The sequence below is a fragment of the Marmota flaviventris genome, chromosome 9 (genome assembly GCF_047511675.1).
Source record: "Marmota flaviventris isolate mMarFla1 chromosome 9, mMarFla1.hap1, whole genome shotgun sequence".
Classification (NCBI taxonomy): domain Eukaryota; kingdom Metazoa; phylum Chordata; class Mammalia; order Rodentia; family Sciuridae; genus Marmota; species Marmota flaviventris.
The window spans coordinates 17084479-17090750 of record NC_092506.1 but is presented as its reverse complement, the minus strand read 5'-3'; positions in this window follow the sequence as shown (position 1 = coordinate 17090750).

The following is a 6272-nucleotide window of genomic DNA, read 5'->3' as shown; positions in this document are numbered from 1 at the left end:
ATGTTTTACATTTTTAAATGGAATGCTTTATTGTTTAACAAGACATTGCTATTAATTCATAGTTTTGATGAATAGTGATCAGGGAAATTACATATCTATCATTTTTGCTGAATTTATAATTTTTGTACAGATGGTTAGATGCATATAGACCACCTATAGGTTTGAATATATAATACTGAAGTACAGTCAATTTTTATGAGTGCTCATATGCATTTTTTTAAAAAAACTGTATTCCTCATTAGGATTAAGTTGTGTTATGCATCATGCATTGATTAGGATTGTATTCCTAGTTAGCAAATGTTTGTTTTCTTTTGTCTTGAATTAAGGGCATATGCTTATTTCTCATTTTATCTCCTATATTTTCTACTTTATGAAAATTTTTCTATGTCCTTGGCTGCATAAACATTGAAACTGTCATAACTTCATTATGAATGATATTCTTTGTAATGTAAAATATTTGTTGATTTTAATACATTTGTATCTTTATGGTCTGCATTTTTCGTTTTTGCAGGTCACAATTTTCTCATCTTATGTTTTGATATTTGCCTTCATCAAATATGTTGATACAATGTTAACTTAACTAAAATTAATATGCCTAGAGAAATATGCACAGTCAGTTCCATGAGTTTTCACAGCCAGAGATCAGCTATATAACCAGCATACAAGTCAACAGTGGGACATCAAAATGCAGAAGCACACTTTTGATCTGTTAATTGCCAGCCTTCCCTCATGGAATTGAAATTACTATCTCAATTTAAGCATTGCTATATTTGCCTGCTTTGAATTTTATATAAAATCAATTATAGAGAATACTATTTTTTTTGTACTTGGGTTGATTGTGGCATTTTTTCATCTGCTCCTTCAGTTTTCACTCATTCTTATTGCTTATGATTCACTGCCTGAATAAATTATATTGTTTCTATAAAAAATTTTTGAGAGTTCTTTAAGGCTTTATTTATTTAATGTCTCTCAAGCCTCGTTGATTTGCAGGTCCCATTATCAAATCTTTGGGCCATATATTTTGGAAAACAAACTTAAGTATTTTTTATGGGGTAAAAATCTTGAGTAAAATTTCTCAGCTATATGTATGTTTATATCTATTGGAGATAAGTTTAATATATATATATATATATATATATATATATATATATATATATATACAAATCAAACTTTACTAGAAATATCATTCAGCTCTAATCATTTGGCACGACTAGGAAAGAAATATTAAAAGCAAAATTGATTATTTGAAAATGATGAAAAAGCCTACCTACAAGGAGGAGACTGCAACTCAAACTTCCATGCACCTATTAAAAGACCTTTCAAAAAGATAAACGAAAAAACAACCAGAAATACACAAGCTTTCTATGGCTATATGAAACCTTAACATATTTCTTCCATTGATGAATAAAACAAATAACACCATTCAATTTTATAGAAGTTTTAAATGACATGTTAACACATTTGTCCTAATTAACTTATATGACACCCAACAAAAGCAATGCATACATATTTGTAGTTTCTATAGAAAAGTTACCAACATTGATCATTTGCTGGATTATGTATAAAGTCATAGCATATTTCAAAAGCATTCAACAATTGAGAATATTTTCTCTGCTAGCAGTGTAATTTTAACTTTACTGAATCTTTTGTTTATGAATTCTTCATATATATATATATATATATATATATATATATATATGTGTGTGTGTGTGTATGTGTGTGTGTACACACATATATATCTCCCTGTTTAATTTAACATTGCCATTAAATATATTAATATAATCCACATATTTTTTGTTTTACCTGTGTAACATTTTTTCATATAAATTATTATTTTACAGTATATGCATGTGTATGCCACATAAATAGGTGCATAGCTTTTCAACATTTAGTTTGGTTCGTTAGCTCCATGCTTTTAAAACATTTGTATTTTCATAAGGATTTTTACCTTTATGCTAATATTTATGCATATTTTCATCATCTTTTTATTTGCATACTGTCAGCTAAATAGATTAAGATATACTGTAAATAAATTTTAATTCCACCGACTCCAGGAGTTATTACTTTCAAGCGATCCCACTACCTGCTTATACACCACTGTCATTAAACACATTACGTTGTATTACAACTGCCCACGTGGTATTGCTTCTTTATCACTAAGAGGTGAGATTTGTAAGGGAATGAATTAGGTTTGATTCACTATTTAACATTCCGCACATTGCAATTATGCAAAATGCTTTGGCTGAATGAATGTAATTGATTCTTTCAGCCAACCTTGGGGACATCTAAATATATTAAATGGAAATATTATAGACTCAGTTTAAGTCTTCATAGGTATTTATAATTTTTATTTCATAAGCAATTCTGAATAATTTTTTTTTAATTGGTGATGCTGTAAATGACAAGGAATCAATAAGTTACAAGTCAAAATTAATAGTGACAAAAACAAAAATAAATTTTGTCAAATATGTATATTTAAATGCTATTATGTCATTTTACCATATTTGGACATTTGGTCTCTCACTTGTAAAACAGAAGGGGATGAACTTTCAAGTATTTTCAGACAGACAAATGACATTATTTCCTATTTGTTTCTGTTCACAATTTAAACACATTGATGTCTAGAGGAATTATTTGATTTCAACAATAAAATTAAGTAGGTACATTCAGGGGTGTGGTAGCAAGAGTTTAACAACCATCTTTCCAGGTCAGAGGAAGCCTTGATTTGTAGTGTGCACCAATTTCTATCAGGTGAACACCAGGAAACAAGGATGCCAAGCTGGAAAGAAATGGTACAATGGACGGAACAAATTCCCCTGCCCACCACTGGAGCATTTAAACCGCTTTTCTCCAGAGTCAAAGTTTATGTAAAAAATAGAATAAAATTGAATTTTAACTTACCATTAATTTATTTTGTTTATTCTTTTCTCCTATTCATACTTTTCAAGCCAAAGTCTATGTACAATACCAAGTTGTCTGTTTTTCTACTAGCTACTGTGTTGGAAATGACAAAATAATATGTATATACCCTGAAACTTCACAGAACAGATTTATTTCTTGTGAATCAGAAACATAAAAGCAACAAGCAACAACAACAACAAAATACTCCAAACCAAACCTAAACCAAAACAAAACAAAATAAAAACTAAAACAAAAATGAAATTCAACTTTTTCTGAAAGTTGTCTGTTTCTGTTGCTTAAGCAGGCCTTGATAAATCTGCTTCTTAAAATTTTCTATGTCCTTAAAGTATTAGAAATGGGTTAGTATAATGTTTCATCTGAATATTTCAAACTTTTCAAATTAGTACTTTGAAAAAAAAAAAAAAAAGTTTAATGTTGATTTAAATGATGGTATTGCTCTGCCACCTAGTGGACATTCTATTTTTAACACTTGAAAGTTAAAAAAAAAAAAAAAAAAAAGTTTTCTCACCCAGTCTTTTGTAGATGTATTTTGTACTACTACTGGAGTATATGAAAACAAATTTTACCAATTTCCATATTATATCCCTGAGTATAAGATAACAAATATGAGTCAACTTGATAATATGTGTGGAAATTAATACCAATAGTTGATTATTATTAGTTCAAACTAAAATAAAGTTGAAAGACAAAATTTCCTGTGAAACAAGAAAGAATAATGAACTGAGACTTTGGAAATCTAGGTTTTATTTGTCATTTCCTAATATAATTAGTTATGTTTTCCTGAAAAAAACATTCAGATGTTCAAATTTTGTTTTTATCATTTGCAATATTTGGAAAAAACTATTACATTTAGACATTGTTTTTAATTATATAGCCTAAAAGTTTGGGACTGTCTTATAAAGAGCAGTTTTGCAAAATGTGAAGTATAAAATGCAAAAAGCATATGATTGCTATAGCTATGTAAATATATATGTAGTTTTTATATATATAAACTCCATGTTTCTGGCTTTCCTTTATTTCTGTATATCTGTAGCTATCATTTACCTATCTATAATCCATCAATTGTCTATCTGTATTTAAATTATTAAATACAGCTAAATTAAATTAAGCTTTCTCTTATAAATGTGGAACATACAGAGGATTGTTCTAGAATTGCTTTTAGGTACCTCTATTAAATATTTCAGTTCTCTATTAACATTGGGTAAGAAGGATCCTTTAATAACTGGACCACCTTCACATTGACACTCTAAAATTCCCAATTAAATCCAGGAATACTACACTCATTACGTATTTTTAAAAAATGAAATAAAAATATGTACAGATTTTGTTCAAATTTTTAAGACTTTACTTCCATGAGTTATAGGATATTTTAAATGCTTTACCCTCCTATCAGGTAAATGAGTGCTACAGTTTTTTTTTATGTCCTTATCAGAAATTGGTATTTTTTTTAATTTAAAATATATTGTTTAATATAAAATCTTAATGGGATATCATTACTCACCTACAATTTGAGTAGAGCTATCTTGTTAGGATTTTAATTTGAATTTCTATGATGTTCACTAATTCTGAGTGTCTTTCAGTGATCATTGACCATCCATACAGTCTAGCTCTGTAAAAAATTGCCCATTTTAGTATGTTTTTTACATCACTGAGCTGTTAGTATTAATTTTTGCTTTAATTTTAAATTTTCCATAACATAAAAATTGACCACATTAAATACTTTTGAGTGTACAAATTAGTGGCAATAAATGCTCTTACACTGGTGAACAATCATAACCACTATCTCAAGAACTTTTCCAACATCACAAACTTAAAATCTATACCCATTAAAAAAAATAACTCTTCATTTCCCTCTCCCCATTTACCAGTAAATGTTTTCTAGTTTGTGTCTGTATCAATTTAACTCTTCCTTCCTTCCTTCCTTTCTTTCTTTTTTTTTGCATTTTAATTGATTTGTATTAGTTGCATATAACATTAAACTTCATTTTGATGCAATTTACACATGGATGGAATATAATTTGCTCTAATTCAGTACCCAGGACCTCTCTGTTTTTTCTCCTTCTCTCTATACCTTTTTCCTTTCCTCTGCTCTACTTATCTTTCTTCTATTATTTTATAGTTTTTTTTTTTTAATTAGTGCCTTGTTTTGATTTACATTTCCTTAATTGCTAGGGATGTTGAATTTTTTTATGTACTTTTTGGTCATTTATATTTCTTCTTTTAAGAAATGTCTTTGACCCATTTATTAATCTGGTTGTTTATTTTGAGTTAAGTGTTTTGAGTTCTTTATAATATTCTGACTTTAGTGCTCTGAGGAGCAGGTGGCAAAGACCTTCTCTCATTCTGGAATCTTTCTCCTGAAGCACAACATTTTTTCCTCTGTTGTGCGGAGCTTTTTAATCTGATGTTGTCCTACTTATTGATACTTGGTTTTATTTGTTACACCAAATGGATCTTGTTAATGAAATTGTTGCCAGGGCCAATTTGTTAGAGTGTTGAATCTACATTTTCTTCTAGCAGTTGCAGAGTTTCTGGTCTAATTTCCTGGGCTTTGATCCACTTTGAGTTGACTTTTGTGCAGGGTGAGAAATGAGAATCTAGTTTCATTCTTCTACATATTGATATCCAGTTTCCCAGCATCATTTGTTTGAAAGACTATCTTTTCTCCAACATATGTTTCTGGCACCTTTTTCAAGCATTTGATGACTTGGTCTTCAAGACTGCTTTGGTGCTAATACCATGCTCTTTTGGTTGCTATAGCTCTATAGTATGATTTGAGGTCTGTTGTTGTTTCCATCACAACCGTGTTACTCTTCTTGATCAGGATTGTTTTGACTATCTGTCTCTTATTCTTCCAAATAAATTTTAAAAATGGATTTTTTTTCAGTTCTTTGATGAATGTTATTGGTATTTGTGTAGGAATTGTATTAAAACTAAATATTGCTTTTGGTAGTATGACAATCTTTTGCTCTCTCTCTCTTTTTTTTTTGTTCTTTTTAGACAGGAGAGTTTATCTAGACATATCATACATACATGTAGTATGATTTTATTCTGATTAGAATTCCATTCTTGTGGCTGAACATGATGTGAAGTTACACTGATGATATATATGAACATAGGAAAGTTTTGTCCAAACTATGACCATTTTGACTCTATTAATTCTGCTTATCTAAGAATATGGGTGGTCTTTCCATCTTCTAAAGTCCTCTTCAATTTCTTCTATTTTTATGTTTTATTTCTTTTATCCATATTGTATTTCTTTAATTTCTTTTTTCTGATTTTTGTCAATATGAATTTTGCTCTTAAAAGTATCTCATCTACGTTTATTCATATAAAATTTACCTTCTGTG